The sequence below is a fragment of the Panthera onca genome, chromosome E3 (assembly GCF_046562875.1).
Source record: "Panthera onca isolate mPanOnc1 chromosome E3, mPanOnc1 haplotype 2, whole genome shotgun sequence".
NCBI lineage: Eukaryota > Metazoa > Chordata > Mammalia > Carnivora > Felidae > Panthera > Panthera onca.
This window is the reverse complement of record NC_138354.1, coordinates 14228343-14251484: the sequence shown is the minus strand read 5'-3', so window position 1 is coordinate 14251484 and position 23142 is coordinate 14228343. Positions and strand designations below refer to the sequence as shown.

Below are 23142 nucleotides of genomic sequence, written 5' to 3'. Positions count from 1 at the left end.
CCAGGAGTTGAGGCATGAATACCCCAGCTCGCTCACCCCAGGAGCAGACTGACTCCAAGGGCAGCGGTTTATACGGGCTCCCAGGGTCCCCCTAGTGAAACGAGGGAGGGTTCCCCCTCCATCACCCACAGCGGCCATCTGCATACCACACCCTTCGGGGGATGCCTTCCCTTCCAGGTCCTACTTCCCCACGCCCCTGGTGGTGTTTGCTCTCTCCACCTTCCAAATCAATGGTGCACTCAAATCTTAGTCTTAGGGTCTGCTTCTGGGGGAACCCAAACCAAGCAGCCCTCTCGGGTGGAGCCTGCATTCGAGAATCAGACACGAAAGGCACATGTAAATAATCGTATTCAAGGAAGCGGGTCCTCGGCCTGCATAGGAGCGTGCTGCCGGATACACCCCAACTCTTCTGGCAGGCGTTCCTAGAATCTCCTGGGGGAGGGGGGTGGGCAGGAGATGGGACCGCCTGCCTTTGAGGTCCTCCCTCCTAAGACCCAGCAGCTCCCCCATCCCTGAAAACTGGAATAAAAGAGAAGAGTCCTTTTCACCCAGGCTGGACACAGGGGTGTCGAGCTCTGGCCTCCCTGGAGCTCCCGGTGATGCAAGCTTGATACCCAGAGGACATGCCGTGCGTGGCTCAGTCGTGGGAACACCGCGCTCTGTCCGGGGGAGCACTCACGAATGTGGTCCCCTGCTTAGGCTGAGCCGCATTGGAAATACCAAGCGGAAACCAAATAGCATGGGAGAGGGCGCTAAGGCATTTCAATACATTCTCCTCCTCCTCGTGTGAGATTGGACAATATATAGCACAGGTGTTAGAGGAGAAAACAAAAGAAACGAGCTGAAGGAATGGAGTGAGGGGGAAGAGCACTGAAGAAAGAGCAAGAAAAACGGTTGTTTTTTATGCGGAACAGCTTGGGCTGTGTCGGGCCGTATTAATCATGCAGGCAATTTTCGGAAGAAAATAAAGTTTTGTTACGAGATACATTTGTGTCTCCTGGAGGAAAACGTCCAGGGATCCATTGATCATGCAGCCTCATTTTTACCATGTCGCTGTAAATTCACTTCTGGGGCTGCCAGGGAGATTAGAAGGGTTATTGACAGGCTCCCGGGCAGTCGACGGGAATCATCTCATTTACTGCCTGGGGATCCGAGGGAGGAGGGCACCCCAGAAGGTCCCTCCGAGCCCCCTCGACCATCCTGGGCAGCTTACTCACCAGCCCGTCCCTGTGAGCACACATTCCGGACGCGCCCACCTATTCCCAGCGCTCAGCCCCAGGGCTCGTGTCTCTGGTCCTTGGTTTTTAACAGCTTCTGGCGCTTGGAACGCAGAAGCAGAAAGACCAGATTGCAGTGTCCCAGCACCTTCTTCTCCACCCACAGGCAACGGGGTCATGATGCAATCAGGACTGAGTTCTGAGTCAAGCCTCTCGGCTAGAGCAGGCAACTCCCGCCCCCAGGGTAAAGCGGGAAATGGGGGAGCCTCGAAGCCTTCATCCTGCCCCTTCATGGGCCAAGGTGGCCATTTGGTAAATCATGGTGGATGGGGGGGGGGGTACGGGGATTTCAAAAATGAGAAAGCTCTCCGTCACACACGGGGTACACTGTTCATAGGTCTTCACCTCTAAAACTGTCAAAATAATCCGCACCACACCTAGCTGTGGTGCCTGCCTGAGACCTCACAAGGGTCATCTGAGAGCCCCGTGACAATGCAACGTACCAACTAATGGAAAGACCCAGTCTGCCCGGCTGCCTCCCCCGGCCCCCCCCTTTCGGCTCCTCCGTTCCCTTCTGTATGCTCCCCAACGCATGGGCCAGGCTTCCAGAGTTTTCACGCAGCCCAGACCCTCCTTGCAGGACCCACCCAGGAGTCTCCTCCCCAGCCTGGCCACCCGGGTCGCTATCCTTGCCCAGCTGACAGTGCACCTCTCCTGGGCCCCATGTCCTCAGGCTTTCCCAATGGGCAGATGAGATGAATACAGTCACTGTCATAAAAATCAGCATTCTTTCCTTGGTCTTTTTTTTTTTTTTAAGTGTATTTATTTATTCACTGAGGTTTTTTTTTTTAATTTTTTTTTTTAACGTTTATTTTATTTTTGAGACAGAGAGAGACAGAGCATGAACGGGGGAGGGGCAGACAGAGAGGGAGACACAGAATCGGAAGCAGACTCCAGGCTCCGAGCCATCAGCCCAGAGCCCGATGCGGGGCTCGAACTCACGGACCGTGAGATCGTGACCTGAGCTGAAGTCGGATGCTTAACCGACTGAGCCACCCAGGCGCCCCTTCACTGAGGTTTTTAAGCACTGAGGAGTAGGTGCTGACTCATATACATGTTACTTACAATCACACCCCTGGGGCCAGACAGGGCGGAAGATGAAGGGTGGTTGCTGCGGGGAGAGAGGCTCACTGGCCGTAGAAATGCAGAGAGAAAGAACAGACCACGGCTCCTGCCCGTAGGACTTGACACTGAATTCCCGCTGTGGCCTGATGACCCACAGCCAAGTGTTCCGTCCCCGAGTCCCCGCAGAGCCGAGGAGGCAGAAGGTGCTGAGCGCCCAGTTGCCCCGGTGGCTTGCACAGTGCTCTCGGGGGTGGCTGGGGTGGCGGGCCAGGCCGACTCGGGGAAGGAGAGGTCGGTTTCAGAGCTTGGCTTCCCACCCCCATCTGTACACATGGAACACACAGAACCCGACGTGTTTCCTGCCGCCCCGACGGCCTTCCAGCTGCAAAACCCGGGTAGGAGTAGACTGGAAGGTTTAGGAGGATAAAAGAACGGATTCGGGATCTGCAAGGCACCCAGGAATGAGCAGAGGATGCTATGCCACAGCAACTGCCAAGTACTTCCAAATCCACAGCCGGGGGGGCGGGGGGGCATCCCGTGGGCTTCCTCTAGCAACACGGGCTCGGAACTGGGTCCCAGAAATCACAGGCCTCCTTTCAGAAACGGGTCAGTGAGCAATAAACAATCTTGTCTTAAAGAAGATGGTTGGCAGGCAAGCTGTCTTAAAGTCTGGATAACTTTCTTTTTTTCTTTTTTCTTTTTTCTTTTTTTTCTTTTTGAGAGACAGAGAGACAGAGCGTGGGGGGCGGGGGAGGGGCAGAGAGAGAGAGAGAGGGAGACACAGAATCCGAAGCAGGCTCCAGGCTTCAAGCTGCCAGCCCAGAGCCCGATGCGGGGCTCGAATCCACGAACCGTGAGATCGTGACCTGAGCCGAAGTCGGATTCTTCACCGACTGAGCCACCCAGGCGCCCATTAAGAAGTCTGGATAATTGTCAATAAACACTTAAGGCTCCGTAGAGAGGCTACAAAGCAACTCAAGCCCAGCCCTCTGCTCAGAGGGCTACGAGAACAGTCTCTGGAAAGCCGATCTCACAGAGAAGAGCGAGCAGAGACAAACAACCAACCTCGTGACATCTGTCAGACACCTTCTATCCATCCTTATGTCTGTCTGTCCATCTCTCCATATGCCTGGGATACTCCCTTGAACTTGTAGCTCCCCGAGGGTAACTGTCTCCCCTTCTCTCGGCGCCCTCACAGCAGAGCCATTGGCATTGACCTCATTCAACACCAAAAGTATCCACGACCTCCCTTGGTTGATGCTGAGCAAGGAGAAGAGAGCTGAGGAGAACAGGCCACTTCGGAACCCACCAGGCCTCCAAGCAGGAAATGAAGCCCAAGGAGCTGCCCGTGCCAGGACCTCCTTTTAAGGACAACTTACATGAGCCCCACGTGGCACATAGATCAGAGGGGCCAAGTGACACTTGTGACCCAGTTTGCCAACCTGACAACAAAATGACCCTAAAACATCCCCACTGCACTGTTGTAAGAGAATTGAGACGCAACGTGGGCCAGGAGATCTCAGGACCTTACAGACGAGGATGACGATGATGTTACCCAACATTTATACAAGTGCAGGCTGTGAGTCGGAAGTTTCTGGAAGCTTCTATGTACTGTTCTGTCTCATTTAACCCTCACAGCAACCTTCTGAGGTAGGCGGTATTATCATCCCCATTTCACAGAGGAGGAAACTGGGGGCCCAGAGAGGTGAAGTCACTTGCCCTGAGTCGCACAAGCTGCCCGAAGACAGCAGCAAGGGTGCCTGGAAGGGAACTTCTTCATCTGATGTCTCGACTCTTCCAAACACGGGATAGCACACGGGGCCAGTTCAGGGCAGGCGCCCACAGGGCCTGCACTCAGGCTCTACTCCTTGTCTCTGGTCCCACTCTTGGGCATTAATCCCTTGTGTCCTAAGGTTGAGGGCCCCCTTCCAGGGCTTACCCAATCTCTCCCGTCACTCAGCTCACACGGTCGGTCACCTCGTGGCCAATCTGCTGGGCCTTCCTGGCTGCTTACCCTGAGCTCTGGCTCTGGGGCGTCTCACTAGGGTGTGGGGACCCGTGACCGAGCACTGCCCGGGCCCCAATCCTGCCGTCAGTAGCCAAGAGTCCTGGGGTTTGCAGCTAAAACACGTTCAACACTTAGAACCAGGCAGCTTGGAATGCAGTGCGGTAAACGCTAAATGCCGAACGGTTGACGAGGGTCCCTTCTGTTTCCCTTCCGGGGCCTTCCAGAAGACATCTAGCTAAGGTTGTTCACAGACGGAGCAGTGGGGAGCCAGGGCTTGGAACCACAGGGTCACAGCCGGCTCTGCAAATTCCTACCAGGCTGATTCATTTTCATTTTCCAAGTGCACCAGACACATGCATAGGGTCAGAAAGGCCAATTAATAAAGGTTCTTTACAGCGGACGTGGAGCCCATGCCCTCTCAGTGCCGGCAGCCCAGAGCGAAACCAGAGGGAGGAATGTGGGGGGAATCAAACGGAATAGGTAGTTTGAGTCAGGAAACACCACCTCGACTGACCCCAAGCAGCCACAGGCTTGGGGCAAACACATCTTCCCATCTGCTCTTTCCACTGCTGTGGATAGTGGTGGGAGGTGAGGCCTCCTCTTCTATGGCTGCCCGACCTCAGATCCACGTCAAAATGGAGGGTCTGGGTCCTGGAGTGTCTACCTTTCTATTTCTTTTTTTTTTTTAATGTTTATTTATTTCTGTCTGAGAGACAGAAAGAGAGAGATGAGGGGCAGAGAGAGAGGGAGACAATCCCAAGCAGGCTCGGAGCTGTCAGCGCAGAGCCCGACGCGGGGCTCGAACCCGCAAACCGTGAGATCATGACCTGAGCCGAAACCAAGAGTCAGACGCTTCACCGACTGAGCCCCCCAGGCGCCCCTACCTTTCAGTTTCTGAATGCGCTTTACGTAGGAGAGCAAGCCTGGAACGTACCCGTGTACTACATCCCCTGCGCTTCCGGAACGAGCACACCATCTCCCGGGACCTGGATGGCCACACGCTTCCTTGGCCTGGGCTCACCCTCCTTGATCCATAGCAGACCCCGCCATCTCCAACTGAGAGGCAAAAGGGCCCCATCCCCAAGGATGCATTGCTGTGGCCCAGCCACTAAGCAAGGGGATTCGTTTTCCAAATAGTGGTGCCCACTTGCCAGATAGAGGTAATCAGAAAGGAAAAGGCAAATGCGTCAGACAGTCATCCCTTTGCCGCTGCCTGAATTCCGTGAGTCCGTAAACGCTGAAGGCACATCCTTAACCAAAGACATGGCTCGTGTGTGCCAATCTTAGCTATGCCAAGCCACGGGTTATGGGCAATCAAGAACAGAAATGGGACTCCTCCTTGGAAGCCCTACTGCAAAAATTCCCATGCTCCTGAGCCCGCAAAAGGCCATGAACGTTGACACTACACCTGCCAACTGACACGGAACTTCAGAACGTTCCACTCACTTCCTGTGTCACATCAACAACGGCAACTTCACTTTCTGCCCAGCAAGGAGACAAACCGCTCCCTCCTCTCCCCGGCCCACTGTGGATGCGGGGCCAGATGATGAAGTCAGAACGCAAAGCACATCTAACTGCTTCTAATGCTCAGTTTTACGGGTCAACGTGGCTAGGTCATGGTATTTTGGCCACACGTTATTCTAGAGGTTTCTGAAGGTACTTTTTTTTCTCGATGAGACTGACTGTAGATCAGTAGGCCTGGGTTAAAGCAGATTACTCTCCATAATGTGGGTGGGCCTCATCCAATCAGTTGGAAGGTTCGAAGAGAAAAAAAAGACTGAGGTCCCCCCCGGGGGAAAGGGAATTCGAACAGCAGACTGCCTTTGGATCCTCGCTGCAACATGAGTTCCTCCCTGGGTCTCCGAGCTGCAGGTGAGCCCTGCAGGTTTTTGGATATGCCAGCCTTCACAATCACGTATGCCAAATTCCTTTAAATAAATGTTTCTCTCTCTCTCTTTAGCTCTCCCTTCCCCCTCTTTCTCTCTCTCTCCATCCATCTGTAAATATAATGATATGTGATATAATGATAGAGACAGATAAAGAGAGAACGTCTCACACCTGCAGCTGATGACAAGACAAATCCGAGGTTGCCAGTCTTCACGGCCCTCAGAGGACCTGCCCTGAAGCTTCTCTGGAAGGCAGGTCAAAGCCTCCAACCCTCCCCCGCCTCCCCACTGCTCTCTGCTTTTACCACTCTCCCCTCTGGCTCATCTCCCTCCTGCAGGGAAGCGTGCCTCTTAATCCACCGAGGAAATCAAGGCCATCAAGGCCATCGGCAGGAATTTCCAAAAGTGGTCACGGGCCTGTAGCATCAGCGTCGGTCAGCATCTGCTGGCAACCGGGCAGACCCTGGGCCCCATCCTGATCAAGCTCCGCATCGTGGCTCCTCTGCAGGTGCGGATGAGAGAAGCCAGGCACATGTAAGGACCCTCTGTCCCTCCTCCCCCGGAGGAAGCAGAGTCAAGAAGCCAGACGCTCAGGTCTCTTCCATTTAAATACAAGCTCAGGTCTCTTCCATTTAAATACAATGTGGGTCTCTCCCACAGCTTTCATTGATGTCTTTCTTCTCCTTGTCTCCTTCCGTCTCCCATCGGTTCCTCACTCCGCTCTCATCCTTTGGCCTCGAGTTACCCTCTTGCACTAAAACTGCTCTTGTTAGTTTCCAATGACATCCATGTGGCCGGAATCAGCAGATACCTCCCGACCATCATTGCTGCAGGATTTAACGTTGTTGCCTCTCACCTCATATAAATGTGACTCACTCTTGGGTGCCGGCACACCCAGGGTTCCCGGAGTCACACCTCCGCTCTCTCTCCCACCTGATCGGCCCCGGCCCCCTGTTCTTTTTCCCGGGTTGCCCTTTCTGTTCCCGCTCCAAATCCCCAAATTCCTCAAGGCTCCTTCTCTGCCCTTGGCTGACTCTAACTAGGCGACCTCGACCTAATCTATGGCTCCAACTGTCATGCCCTGCAATTTCCAAACCCGCATCACTAGCCTGGACCTTGGCTCAAGCAACAGCTTCCCACCAGACGTGGCCACCTGGACGCCTCGCAAGCCCAAGGTCAGCACGCCCAAACCTGACACCCGCTCTGTCTGTGCCTTCCTGTCTCCATCGCGGGGGACCGCCCTCTCTTCTCAGGAGGCACGTTTGAATCACGACCCATTCACCTCGTCTGGCCGGTCACCGAATCCTGAAGATTCTGCCATCTTGAGGTTCTCTTTGTGACACTCGCCCCTCTCCCCCCACCCCCGCCATTTGCACTGCCCTGGCTCCACGTCCCAACGCTTCCCTCCTGGATGTCACCGAAAGCCACTTACTGGAGCCCTGCTTCCGGCCGGCCCCCTCTACAGCTCAGCCTCACTCTACCCACCACACTGCTGCCAGCATGTTCTTTCTTTTTAATATTATATTTTTAAGTGATCTCTACTCAACGCGGAGCTCGAACTTACAACCTGGGGATCAAGAGTCCCACGCTGAGCCACCTAGGTGCCCCCAGCATGACCTTCCTAAAATGCAAATGGGATCAGGACACCCTCCCCCTGTAACTATCTCCTTGCCTTCTCCGTTGCTTTCAGAGTCAGGTTTAAACTCCTTTGCTTGGCACCCAGTTCAGCCCCAGCTCATCCTTCCAACCTCAGCTCCTACCCCGTTCCCCCAACTACCGTGAAGCAGTCATACTTACTGGAACCAGGAATGCCCTCTCTCAATGCACACGCTTTCCCCTCTGCCTAAAGCGCCTTTCCTTGGGCCTAACACGCCCCTCCCCCTCCAGCCCCACCCCAGGCACTTCCTGGCCTGATGTGAGGTCCCTGTCCTCTGTTGGTTTCTCCCCCTCTGCAAGTTGCCATCCTGATGCCCTTCACTCTCTTCTCTCCCACTTCGGGGCAGCTGGGCTCCCTTTGTTTCCCCAGAGCCCAGCACAGTCCTTGGCAGATAAATGGTTACTGCACGAACCCGTGAAAACCCTCCTACCTTCCCTATTTCGTCTCTCTGCTCTTTTTATGATCAAAGACATCACTTATCGTCTCCCGAATTATAACATCAGTGATGGCACCTCAACACTTAAAAAAGACACCACCCTGAACTCGACTGCCTGCTGTCTCCTTTGATTTACTAATCAGAACTCAAATTCCGAAAACCCGTTTGGGTCAAGTGCATTAACCAGGCCGACAGCCCCTCTCTTTCTCCCCTCCTCATCAAGCCTCTCCTATAATCCACGGAAAGAGCGCTATCATTTTTAGCAACAGCAAACCTTGCAAAACAAGACAGGGGGCTGAGCCACCGAGATGCACGAGGCCCCTCTACTGGACCGCTCATTACCAGGGAGAAGGCACACTTTGCTGAGTGGTTTAATTTCCTCAAGTTGAGCTCGGCACTTCATCCAGGAAGGAGCTGCACACCTCATTAGCTCGGTTCCTACACAGCCAGGCTCTGGGACGAACTGCCTACTTCAGCATCTGAGTTCCTGTGCATCCCGCAGATCAGTCACACTGGGGCGATTTTCATGAATCGAGATGCAGCCTGCTCTATGCCTGAGACGGGGTCCTATCCTGGGGTCCACAGAGCCCCCCAGGAAAAGCCTCCCAAATTGAATGCGAGATGTGGTGGGCGTAGGAATTTTTTTTTTTTTCCTGGGGCGAGAATTCACACCTTTTGTGGGCTTCCCACAGAAGCACAGAGGAAGGGTACAAACCCAGGGCACATGGCCAGAGGGCACAGTTGTCAGTGACAGGCCAGTGCCCCGCCCAAGCCCTGTTTTCAAGCACCAAAGGATCAACAAAGCTCTTGGGGCCCCCCTGCCAGCTTGGTTCCTACAAGCATTTCTCTTGGAATATTCCCCAAGCCATTTTTGATTCTTGAGCTGATTACCTACAGGTACCATGGAATCTCCCAGGCTTCCTGGGACGTCTCTTTCTCCGAGTCCTGAAGAGTTGCTTTTCCAAGGACAAGGTCTGAGACTCAGCTGTCCTTGGCCAGGTGGCAGACATGACAGTTTCAAGGTGTGGCAGGAGGTCATGACATGGGCACCCCCTACCTGTGTCTCTTTATCTTTGGAAGGTTTTCTTTTGTTTTGTAAGTGAAAAGGGTTGATTCATCTTCTTTAACCCTCAACTCTGACCACAGGTCCCTGCTATGTGCAGCATGCTTTTTCTAGAAGGGAAGGGAAGAGCCACACATGGGGGGTGGGGGGAGGGTGGAGAGGATGATAGAGGTCGGGGGGGGGGGGGGGGGGGGGAGGAAGGGAAGGGTGGGGAGGGGCAACCTTCAGACTCTCAGCTCAACAGATGGATCTCTCCTGGCATGAGGAAGCTAATCTTGTTGTAGCCAACTGACGAGAACAGAAAAAGAAAAGAAAAACCCTGGAGTTTTATTAAGCAATGGCTCAGGAACAGAATTTCTAAAAGCAATTAAGGGTAAATTAATGCAGACAGTTTCAGGCCAGAGCTAAGAAAACCTCAGTGCACTTAAGGCACAAGATATGCTGCCTAAGTTATTCACACACGGTATTTATCCCATAACCTTCCGAAAGGGAGTGCGATGAACGGGGACCCCCCCCCCCCCATGGCCGCAGGAGGCCAAAACGCATTAGGAAATGATCCCAACTGGAAATAACAAATAGCCGTGTTCCAAGGCCCAGCAGATCCAAAATGTGGGCAATCTGATCCTTCAGAGAAACGGAAGGGCCCTAAAAGGCTCTGCACTCAGCCGAAGCCTCACTCTCCCACCCCAACCCCTCCCGGAGCTCCAATCTGGGGCCAAAGGTTGTCTTCTAGAACTTCAGCGCGGCAGTGAGAAACATATTACCCAACGGATGACTTTTCCTTTCCTTTCCTTTCCTTGCTCTGGTCAAACTGGCCAGTCCAGCCTGCCTTTTCAGAGACACCGACCACGAAAACACTTCTGCTCGTTCCTGCATCTGGGCCACCTTTCCGTCCTTGGTGCTATGGTACCTCCACGCAGAAAGCTGTCCCCAAGGGCAGGCCCTCCACCATGGGACTCAAATCGGACACTCCAGCCCCCACCCTACCCCCCAACCTCAGCTTAGTGTTAACCTGACGCTGCTTATCTTAATCTTAATCCAAAAACGCCTTCTCCCTCCCTGAACCGCCAGAGGCTTCAGCAGATTCTGTTTATGTTGTGTGGCAAAAGGCATTAACCCTTCACCCCTCCGTGTGCGTGGCTCCTTTGCCAAGTGACTTCTTACAGGAGGTTTTTCTCACTGAAGAGGCCAAGTCTATCTCCCCACCCACGGGATCTGGGCGCGGCCACACGATCGGCTTTGACTTTCAGAACAAGGTAAGGGGCTATTTCGGGTCCAAGCGTGAGCCTCTGGGGGTTCTCGTGCCCTTGGCCATCACCTGAGAAGCACTGGGCTGGCCCTCTGCTTCGAGAGGGCAATACAGGATGAGTAACAAAAGGTGACCCCCCCCCACACCCCGCAAACACACACACGTGTGTGAGCCCAGCTTCTGCAGCCGTGCGTTGGGCCAAGAACCTTCCAGTGTATGCATTATCCCATTACTTTTCACGGTAAGCCAGGAATGTAGGTATACCCATTGTACTGATGAGTAAACTGAGGCCAGAGGCAAGTGAATAGTAGGCAGAGCTGGACTTCCAACCCAGATCTACCTGACTCCAATGACCTTTGTCTTAGCCTCCGAAAAACAAAACTGTTTCTCAAGGAGGGTCTGAGCAGAGACATATGTCTTGGCTTTTGTCTACTAAACAAAGCCACAGGCATGATGACGTCACTAATGCTAAGCCAAGTCACCAAACTGGGGCCGAACACCTAACCCAACTGCAGTTTCCGCCTCCCCCAGAAATGTTGTCTTCACTAGTCAGTCAGGAATTTCCCGGTTGGCTCTGATGAGGTCATTGGTCACAGGAGCCCTTCTCCATCCCCCACAAAGTAAAGTGAGGTAAATCCACCGCAAAAGACCCCCAGCCATCCCCACTAAGGGAAGGTGGCCTTGTCTGAAACAATCCTTCCTTTGGCTAATCACTCCTTGCCCCACCCTCCTTCCAATTTCCTTTGCTTGAATGCTCTTTTTTAACGTGCTTATTCCTTGACATCTAACCATAACCTCCAATGTTCTATACAAATATGTGTTACTTTCATAAGTTAGAAATACTACAAATGTTACTTTTTCAAAGATTTCTATAGAACTAACTTTACCACTTGACAAATAATCCCAACACTGACCGGAAAGAATAAACAGGCAAGAATAAATAACAAAACGGTTGAGGGGAAAAGGGTTGTAAGGAAACCTGGAAACATCCACAATGTTGAAGTCAAATGTCAAGCATCTAATCAAGAACCAGATGATGGACATGTGAAACAGAAGTAAGATTCTAGAAACAGATCCGATCTTGGAGAATTTATGCCGAGAAGTTTCCACAATAAATGATGTTAGGGCTACTCACTCTTTGTTGGGTGAAACAGTGAGAGTCCCCTCTATGAACAAACTAAAAGTAAATTTTATTTTATTTTTTTAAGTTTATTTACTTATTTAAGTAATTCTACACCCAACGTGGGGCTCGAACTCACGACCCCAAGATCAAGACTAGAACGCTCCTCCGAATGAGCCAGTCAGGTGCCCTCAAAAAGAACATTTTAAATAAACAAACTGGTTGAGTGCAGAACTCAAAATAAAAGGAAAGCAACATAAAAATGTGAGGGAATATTCATGCAAACTCCGGATATTGAAGAATCTCCAATAGTTTGATAATATTTGTAAGCTTCTGATCACAAAAATAAAATTGAAACAGCAAACTCCCCCCACCCAAAATTCACAGCAATTACAAGGGGAGAAGATAATGAGGGCCCAAAGAACCCAGACAAATAAACAAAAAACCTGAACAGACAATTCAGAGAACCAAAGAAATAAACACCACGCATATGAAAATAGGCAGACCATCACTAGTAATAAAAAAGACTCCAAACAATAATGAGATGTCATTTTGCCTCTATGTGGTGGAATTGTCAATAACTTTTTCTTGCCTCTTTGTACATTTTCTGCTCTTATTTTTTAGAGTGAGCAAATGTAACACAGAAAAACACATCAGTTTAGATTAACACACGAATGACTGAGCCATATTGCAGAATTAAAGGGAGTCGCAATGCCAGACTACAAGTTCTTGGATTTTCACATGAGAGCATGACATCAGTTGGCATGAATAAGAAACAGCCATGTCATCCCCACAACATGCCTTCTGAGGCCACAATCAGAGACAGAAGTCTTGAGTCAAAACCAACATCACAACTGTTCCACCTGTTGAAATGCAGACGGGGGAAAAGAATAATGTGGCCTGATCTCACGTTATCCATTCTAGAAAGCAAGCATACCTACCACTGAAATGGACCTCCACCTTTTTTCTCTACCCAGAAGCTTTTCCAAGAGGGCCTTATATAATAAGGGGTTTATACCAGAAAGGTATAATAAACATAAAACCAATCACTGCAATTGTAAGCCTTCCTCTGTTAGTCAACACGTAGCTTTGAAAGGGCAAGAGAAACTTAAATATGAAATAACTGTAATTTTGTTTAAATGGCGGAGTTAGCTCCAGCCATCTGCCAATTTCGTAAGGTGATGGGAACTGCCCATTTACAATGATGATAATGCTGCACAAGATGTGAGCCCCAGCCTGGGTTTCTTTTACAAAGAAACTGAGCCATCCAACTGAGACTGCCAGGCAGCTAGTCTAGCCCATTAATAACCATTGATCAAACAACCCCGTGACTTCTGCACTAGGACATACTTCCGCTCCGGAGTAGAAGGGCATGAAAAGAAACTTCATTCCTGTTTAAATGCCGTTCCCAGTGGTTTCTCGATATCCTATAGAATGTTCCCTGTCACCTTGTACCATCTCTCAGACATGTTAATAACAGGTAATTTTCACAGTTTTCAACCTTCCTCCAGGTAATGCCTTCCTTTCTAAAACCGCACGGGTGGGGCACCTGGGTGGCTCAGTCGGTGAAGCGTCCGACTTCAGCTCAGGTCACCATCTCGCGGTCCGCGAGTTCGAGCCCCGCGTCGGGCTCTGGGCTGATGGCTCAGAGCCTGGAGCCTGCTGCGGATTCTGTGTCTCCCTCTCTCTCTGCCCCTCCCCTGTTCATTCTCTGTCTCTCTCTGTCTCAAAAATAAATAAACATTAAAAAAAAATAAAAAAAAAAAACCCACGGGTAAGATCTTATGCTAACTTGGAGACCCGTAACACATTGACTCAATTCCTCCTATCTTGGGCCGGCAAGGGAGCTACAGAAAATGGTACACGAAGCACAGGGGTAATAATGAATCTGTCCATGCAGCTGAAGGCCCCAACCCTTACCCTTCCCATCACTGGCCAGTAGGTTTCATGAGATCAGGGACCACATCTCTTCGGCTGACACATCTCCAGCACACAGGAAGGGCTCATCCCAGATGCTCAGAAAGTATTTGTAAGATACATCAATAAATAGAAAAAAGGCATCTAGTCATGTGTGGCAAAAAGAGGTTGTATGGAATGCCCAGTTCTGGAATCCTACAGATGTAATGAAGACCCTAGACTTGTAGGAAGTCCTCCCAGGGTACCTCCTACACCTGTTTGAAGATGCCACATCAGATCACTGGAGAGAAAGCTCTCCAACCTGAGGATGGTGACTTTGTGTAACTCCAAATATTTTATGATAGAGGGAAGACAGTGCCCAGCCCTCAATTTTAACATGGATCTTGCGTCTCTCTTAAAAACAAAAAAAAAAAACAAAGCACCCGTTGTTTTATTCCCACACCCCTAGGACCAGTGTATCTATATCACCTGGAAACAACAGGTTGATGGTGACATTTGCACATATTGGACATCCATTATGGACAAGCAAAGTGTTGAAGATACGGAAAGTTTTTTAAAAACCTCACTGTTACCCGGGAAAAGTTCACAGCCCGATAAGAGGAAAAGCTAGGTAAATCATAACTATGATTACGGAATGCTACATGTCACGAGGGAAGTTTGTTCAGGATGGTCTGAGATTTCTGCCTTCAAGGAGACAGATGGGGGCCCCCCCAGGGAAGGTTTTGCAGCGGAGAGAAAATGTGCCCTCAGCCATGAAGCATTAGTAGGTAATTTCCAGGTGAGGACCGGTGAAGGGAGAGACGGGACAAAGGGCAAAATTCTCTGAGCAAAACAAAATGAACAGCGTGTGTAAAAACGGAGGAGAGAAAACGTACAGCGCACCGCCAAGAAGCAGAAATCGGGGTTTCGGGGCGTGTCCGGGATGCGGAAAAGAAACCAACGGTCAACCGGGGTGCTCCGAAGGCAGTTTAGAAAATTCAGACTAAGTCCTCCAGCAGCGCGAAGCCATGAAGTCAAGGATTATTGAGCAGGGAAGAGGCATGACAGCACAGGGCATGTGTCTAAATCAAAGAACAGCATCCCTGCAAGAAGGCCAAGATGCGACCTCAGAGGCCGAGTTCCGAGCTCTCGAAAAGACATGGGTGTGTGAGTTCCCTGCCCAACAAGCTCATTCATTCCAGACCGCCCAGATCACAGCCCCAGGTCCTCACGGAGCCCACTTATCCGCTCTACAGATGACCCTGTAGAGACATCTTCCAAAGGTACTCAAACTTGGCTCAGACACTCCGATTCCTCTCCTAGGCCCCAAAGCTCTGGCCTACCCACTAGTTCTCAGGGTGGATCTTTGGCAGGGCCCTCTCTACCCCATCCTGAAGAAAGAACGTAACAAAAAGTATTTCCTTGATCTCTTACATAAATTAGCAGCTCACCACGTTGTTGGCAGAAACTAACGTTTTTCAGTTCAAGTCAAAACTGTGAACAAGGCACTTGATCTTACAGGCAGAGCCCTAGAGGGAACGAGCTGACCTCTGAAACTAAACTTGGGAGGAGCTCTGGACCCAGAGGGCTGGTGAGACCCGGCAAAGAAGTGGGCAACTTGCCAGATCTGATTTCTCAATTTCCCAGAGGCCTCTGGCATTAGGGGGCCTCACCCGAACCAGGCCCCACCCCTTACCAGAAAACTCTCGTAGCTCAGAGGGGCCCATCAAGAAATCAGCAATAAACATGTCCAACAGAAGGGCATCTCTGCCTACATCCGAGGCCAGTAGACCACACATCACAATGGCAGCCAAGCAAGAACCATCTCCCAGCCCCCACATATAAAGAGAAACCCCTGGGGATTAGAATTTGGCCCCATATCCTTCATCAACTCTGCACTGCCTGCTCAGAGCCCAACACGGGGCGCAGACTCACGAGATCATGAGATCATGACCTGAACGGAAACCAAGAGTGGGACACTTAACCAACTGAGCTACTCAGGCGCCCCTGAAACCACATTTAGAAAGCTACTCCAAAGCAACAAAGAAGTAGTTTTGAAAAGGTGGGGCAAGAGAAGGAGGTAATCAATGAGAAGATAAACAGAGTCACTTGGCAAAAAACATGAAGGGATCAAGGGTCAGAGAAATATTTCTTTTTGATAAAAGGTATGATTTAGGACAAATAAATGGTCATGAATGTATGCACCTGATAGCATGCTTTGAAAACATGCAAAGCAAAAGGTACCGAAAACCTAAGAAGTATGGGGCGCCCGGGTGGCTCAGTCAGTTAAGCATCTGACTTTGGCTCAGGTCGTGATCTCACAGCTCGTGAGTTCGAGCCCCGCATCAGGCTCTGTGCCAACAGACAGCTCAGAGCCTGGAGCCTGCTTCAGATTCTGTGTCTCCCTCTCTCTCTCTCCCCTCCTCCTGCTCATGCTCTCTCTCTCTCTCTGTCCCTCAAAAATAAATAAAAACATTAAAAAAAAAATTAAAGAAAAGAAAATCCAAGAAGTAAAAGACAAATCCACAGTCATACTGAGAGATATTCACCACATCTCTCTCAGAAATCAAAGGAAACAAAAATATCCAATAAATACATGAAAAGATGATCTATCTCTACAGTAATCAAAGAAATGCATCCAAGAGCTGTAACAAAGTACTTTTTTTTTTTTTTTAATCTTTCGGGTTGGGAAAACAAATTGAAGACAGATCTTATACAGTCCTGTCAAATGTGAGGAAAGACACCCTCATATGCTGCTGGCTGGAGTAGAAGCAGGCAAAACCATTTAAAGAGCAAGTTAGCAGCACCCTGCAAAATTAAAACTGAGCATGCCTGGCACATCCACGCATAAGCAAACGTCAGACAGACACAGGAAGCAGCCACCAGTGGTCACCCTTGTTGAGAAGAGTGAGGTTTGGGTCTGGGGCTTTAAAAGGACTTTGTGTTTTGCTCTATATACATCCACATAATTTATACGTAATACATTCAACTGTTGTTTGTGGAGTTTCTTTAAATTAGAAAAAGAGCCACGGGGTGGCTCAGTCGGTTAAGCGTCCGACTTCGGCTCGGGTCACGATCTCACGGTTCGTGGGTTCGAGCCCGGCGCCGGGCTCTGTGTGGACGGCTCGGAGCCTGGAGCCTGCCTCGGATTCTGTGTCTCCCTCTCTCTCTGTTCCTCTCCTGCTCGCACTCTGTGCTTTCTCTCTCAAAAATAAATGAAGATTGAAAAAAATTGTTTTAATTAAAAAATAAATAAATAAACTGATACATGAATTTAGCAAAGTTGCAGGATACAAAATCAATGTACAGAAATCAGTTGCATTCTTATACACTAGTAATGAAGCAACAGAAAGACAAATAAAGAAACTGATCCCATTCACAATTGCACCAAGAAGCGTAAAATACCTAGGAATAAATCTAACCAAAGATGTACAAGATCTGTATGCTGAAAACTATAGAAAGCTTATGAAGGAAATTGAAGAAGACATAAAGAAATGGAAAAACATTCTGTGCTCACGGATTGGAAGAATAAATATTGTCAAAATGTCAATACTACCCAAAGCTGTCTACACATTCAATGCAATCCCAATCAAAATTGCACCAGCATTCTTCTCAAAACTAGAACAAGCAATCCTAAAATTCATATGGAACCACAAAAGACCCCGAATAGCCAAAGTAATTTTGAAGAAGAAGACCAAAGCAGGAGGCATCACAATCCCAGACTTTAGCCTCTACCACAAAGCTGTCATCATCAAGACAGCATGGTATGGGCACAAAAACAGACATATAGACCAATGGAATAGAACAGGGACTCCAGAATTGGACCCTCAAACATATGGCCAACTAATCTTTGACAAAGCAGGAAAGAGTACCCACTGGAAAAAAGACAGTCTCTTTAGCAAATGGTGCTGGGAGAACTGGACAGCAACACGCAGAAGATTGAAACTAGACCACTTTCTCACACCATTCACAAAAATAAACTCAAAATGGATAAAGGACCTGAATGTGACACAGGAATCCATCAAAACCCTAGAGGAGAAAGAGGAAAAGACCTCTCTGACCTCAGCCGTAGCAATTTCTTACTTGACATATCCCCAAAGGCAAGGGAATTAAAAGCAAAAATGAACTACTGGGGCCTTATGAAGATAAAAAGCTTCTGCACAGCAAAGGAAACAACCAACAAAACTAAAAGGCAACCAACGGAATGGGAAAAGATATTTGCAAATGACATATCGGACAAAGGGCTAGTATCCAAAATCTATAAAGAGCTCACTAAACTCCACACCCGAAAAACAAATAATCCAGTGAAGAAATGGGCAGAACACATGAATAGACACTTGTCTAAAGAAGACATCCGGATGGCCAATAGGCACCTGAAAAGATGCTCAACGTCGCTCCTCATCAGGGAAATACAAATCAAAATCACACTCAGATATCACCTCACGCCAGTCAGAGTGGCCAAAATGAACAAATCAGGAGACTATAGATGCTGGCGAGGATGTGGAGAAACGGGAACCCTCTTGCACTGTTGGTGGGAATGCAAATTGGTGCAGCCACTCTGGAAAACAGTGTGGAGGTTCCTCAAAAAATTAAAAATAGATCTACCCCATGACCCAGCAATAGCACTGCTAGGAATTTACCCAAGGGATACAGGAGTACTGATGCATAGGGGCACTTGTACCCCAATGTTTATAGCAGCACTCTCAACAATAGCCAAATTGTGGAAAGAGCCTAAATGTCCATCAACTGATGAATGGATAAAGAAATTGTGGTTTATATACACAATGGAGTACTACGTGGCAATGAGAAAGAATGAAATATGGCCTTTTGTAGCAACGTGGATGGAACTGGAGAGTGTGATGCTAAGTGAAATAAGCCATACAGAGAAAGACAGATACCATATGGTTTCACTCTTATGTGGATCCTGAGAAACTAACAGAAACCCATGGGGGAGGGGAAGGAAAATAAAAAAAAGAGGTTAGAGTGGGAGAGAGCCAAAGCATAAGAGACTCTTAAAAACTGAGAACAAACTAGGGTTGATGGGGGGTGGGAGGGAGGGGAGGGTGGGGGATGGGTATTGAGGAGGGCACCTTTTGGGATGAGCACTGGGTGTTTGTATGGAAACCAATTTGACAATAAACTTCATATATTGAAAAAAAAATAAAGAATAAATAAATAAATAAACAAACTAGAAACACTAGGGGCGCCTGGGTGGCTCAGTCAGTTAAGCGTCCAACTCTTGGTTTTAGCTCAGGTCATGATCTCGTGATTTCGTGAGTTCAAGCCCCATGTCGGGCTCTGCGTTGACCGTGCAGAGCCTGCTTAGCATCCTAGCTTTCCCTCTCTCTCTGCCCCTGCCCCACTCATGCTGTCTCTCTCAAAATAAATAAATAAACTTAAAATAGAAATTAAGAAACAAAGTAAATTAGAAAAAGACTTGAAAAATCTATTGGATATGGCCGTTAGAAACTCATAGGAAACATCTGTATATTTCAATGTCGTGTTTTGCATGAGGAGTAGTGCGGGGAAGAATAGATATGGTGAATTAAAGCTTCCTCCCAGAGCAAGGGAGGAAAAGGAAAGAGCAGAGAAGCAAGTTTAAAAAGAGGAACGTTCACTTGGCATTCAGCCCCAGCAAATGAGTCCTTCTGGTCCCGTGTGCCTACATCCTTAAAGAATCTTGTTCCCTATTCTGCCAGCAGGACTGATGGCAGGCAGGAAGCATGTTAAGGTCTAGCAGGCGAAGTAATGACTTTCTCAGAATGAGTGTCCTGGCACGTCTAACTCTTCTCGTCCTAAGACATTTTACTCCCTGACTCTGGATCTGTGTGTGTCTGTGTTTAAAAACTGCCTTAATGAGTAATTGCCAATGGGTTCTAATAAAAAACAAAAAACAAAAAAACAAAACGTGGCAAAATGTCTGCAACCCCCCACAAAATCTTCTACTTTGCACACTGGTCCAAATGGATATTTATAGGGGTGCCATCACTTGGCAAAGTGATGTTAAATTGGAAATTCCACTCCCACGTGAACACCTCACAGAAGAGGGGCTGGGACAGGCCTGGGAGGGGTACTGGTGGAGGGCACCGAGTCCTTTGAGGATGACGGCTGGAGCGACAGGCTTCATCAAGACCCACCCCCCCGCCCCCCGCCGCCCCGAGCCTGCAAAGGAAAAACTTTGGACGAACACCAAAGTCCAAAACGCCAGGAATGGAGGAAGGCGGATCAGCGCATCTGTGTTCGGTAAGTTAGAAATCAGGATACTGAACCAAAAGTTAGCACCCTGTTTCCACAGCACCGAGCTCAGTGTCTGGACCAGTCAGGGGCGAGGATGGGGAAGACAGTCTGGCTTAAAAGGTCGGGCGCGAGGCAGACCCCAGCCTCTGCGAAGGTGCCCCTGGGCTGCCTCTTCTGTCCTGATGAATGTCCTTAAGTACCAGCGAGGGAAATCTGCACGGATGCCAAGAAGAGTGCTGAAGGGTTCCTCCCGCTGGGACTTCTTAGGGTGATGTCCGGTCATGGGTAGCAGACTCTCCCAGTCCTGGCTAGTGCTAGGAGGGCCATGGGCCCGTGGGTGTGCAGAGAAGCAGCCAGGGTGCAAATATGCGTGTGGCAGGTGGAAGAAAGCGCTGAGTGGTTACTCATCAGTCCGGGAGTTCGCGCGCTTTGCCTCCGTATCAGTCTGCGTACGATTATTCAACAGCCTTTGGGAACCCCTTTGTTGCATTTATCTTGGCTGAAAATTACTGGACGTACGGTTCTTTCCGCTGACCTTCCCACACTGCCCCGGTGCCTTTTAATGACGTTAGATGTAGCAAAGTCCTCGGGCTTGGACAACAGTAGGGCAGCACAGCCTTTCTGCCCCGGGGTATCTGCTCAGCAGGTTCAGCCACCAGAGAAGCACAGGAGATGTGCGAGTCAAGGCATTTGAAGACCACCTCCGACCTCGCCTGGCTAGTGGGGACTCGGCCAGGATGCCTCAGTGGTTGCAAGCTTACTGAGAGTCTGGGTCAGGGTGCCGGTCTCAGACCAGGCTTCTTGGACTCGACGATGTAGGTGAACCACCAGAGAATCTTGTTAAAAAGCGTATTTTGATGCAGTGGGTTTGGAGCGAGGGCCGAGCTCCCACATTTCTAACAAGTCCCAGCTGACAAGGAGGCCAGAGGTACACGGGCCACCCTTGGCATCGAAGATGGAGAGCAGGACTGACCTTGAATCCTGGGTCTGCCACTTACCAGCTTATGGGCAAGTCGTCTATCGGGTCCAGGTGGGGAGTGAGGAATGGGAAGGACCTGGGATGGGGGACGAAGGGCGGACGGTTGGAAATCAGAGACTTCCAAGCGGGGGGACGGCAGTGGGGGCAGGAAGGTCTGGAAGACAAGGAATGGGGAGGTAACGCTGTCCCAAGAAACTGTCTAAAATGGCCGCTGGCATGGGCAGCTGGTGGCTACGGAGTGGGGCCCCCGGGTGGCTCAGTCAGTTAGCATCCGACGCTTGGTGTCAGTTCAGGCCACGATCTCACAGTTCGTGAGTTCCAGCCCCACGTCGGGCTCTGCGCTGACAGTGTGGAGCCTGCTTAGGATTCTTTCTCTCTCTCCCTCTTTCTCTCCCCTGCTTGTGCTCTCTCTCTCTCTCTATCAAAATAAATAAATAAACTTAAAAAAAAAAAAAACAAAAACAGAGGGAACCGGGACATCATGTGTGTTTGGAGAAGGCGTCTCTGCTCCGACCGGCAAAGACTGCCTCACGATTGTTTACCAGCGCCTGGCTCAGCCCAGGGCACACCATCCGTGGTCCAAAATTATTGGGCCTGGAGCAAATTACCACATTAGCAATGGAAGGGAGGTTTGAAGAGCGTTTTGTTCAAGGCCCTGTTTTCACAGTTGCCCAGAGTGGCTGAGATCCAGCCAACATCACACAACCAGACTACGTTCTTGGGTTGGGACCCGCGCTGCCCTGTCAACAGCCGTAAACGGGTCGCGCTTTGCTTCGGACCCTTCGAGGGGGCCGTGGCTGGGGAAGGGCTGGGTGGAGCGCTTCCTGTAAAAATATACATAAGCCGATCTGTTTTGTTGAGACACGCTTGCCAAGAGAAACGCCCCCCGAATCAGCATCTTGGCCGTAAAAGAAAGCACGAGCGAGTCTTCATGTGAATCGCGCGGCCACGTGGGATGGACTCCCTCAGGCCCACGCGCAAGCTTCGAGGAGGAGAAATGGGATCAATGAGTTTCTTTGTTAATCTTGATATTTGCAGGAAGCAAACAAACCAAGCACTCTGCAAATCACTGGCTTTAATCTTCAGAATTACTTATACTGCCATTTAGGAGAGTTTTGTTTTCTGGGGAGATTTGCACACAGCAGGCGGCAAACATTCTAATTGCCGTTAAGTACATTTGGTGTAATATGTTGGGGGAAATGTACTCGTTGAATCAGTTAAGCATGAACACACAGGCTCACGGGCAGAATGCAAGTTTGCACACAGACCCGCTCACCAAAAGTGTTCTTAGTCACAGAGACAAAAATCTCACGGGGGAAAAGAGCCTGCCCCTTCCAGACGTGAACGGCACCCCGGGGCCCAGCCACAAATGTCCACAACAAATGTCCACGTTGCACTCCACCTTTTGTGCCCCTCTCTCCCCACTCTCTCTCTCCCTGGGTTCATTTATAGCCAAGATGCAATGCTATTTACAACATATATTGTGTCGCCAGGCTTTGCAACCTGAAGCGGGAGGCCTTCAATCTATGCAACAAGAGTAAAGCTCAGTGGGAAGTCAATGTCACGGCTATTTTACGCCTCCAAGTACTCCAGCCACACACGCCCACTTCTCCCACCAGATTAAAACCTCCTTGCAGTCAGGGAGCACATCGCGTCCATTTCCACATTCCTCAAGCTCTTAGCTCTGTGTCTGCCACACGGTAAAGACACAACTGCTATTTGTTGAATTGAACCGAAGATTCTTCCCAAGCGTAAGAGCGTTCACTCAGGAAAGGAGCGTGAAAAGGAAAGGGAGCGTCAAGGCCATTTCCAGAAACGAAGAATGGAGGCGGTGGGGTTCAAGTGCTAAGGCAGGCTTGCCACGAGAGGCACGCTGATCAAGCTAGTTGACTCCCAACTCCCAACTAAAATGCGAGACCAGTTTTTGAAAAAACGATGACCCAAGCCTGGGCTGATTTCCCTTCAAGGTCTTCCAGTCGAGTGTGAAATAATTCATTGAGCCCTTGGTTGCATAAAAAAGGAACTGTTTAAAAATCTGACAAGGTGTCGAAGTAAATAATTCACCCATAATAAAGCAAAAAGCATAAAGCGATTACCTGCCTATTCCGACTAACAGGAAGCCAGTAGCTAAACCACACCCAGGGCCAAGTTTCAGAGAACCGAAGTGACAGGCTGCATCCCAGGAAAATTGCCAGTTCTGGGCAAGTGTCGGCAATTTCATATGGCTCGACCACACTACAGCGAAGATGCACGGAGTCTAACCTAAATC

At 49.8% G+C, this 23142-nt stretch overlaps 1 protein-coding gene across 2 annotated transcripts in view; it reads right to left on the bottom strand.

Moving 5' to 3' along the window:
• GALNT17 (polypeptide N-acetylgalactosaminyltransferase 17) overlaps positions 1 to 23142 on the bottom strand; it is a 444121-nt gene that overhangs the window by 238474 nt on the left and 182505 nt on the right. The window lies entirely within an intron of this gene.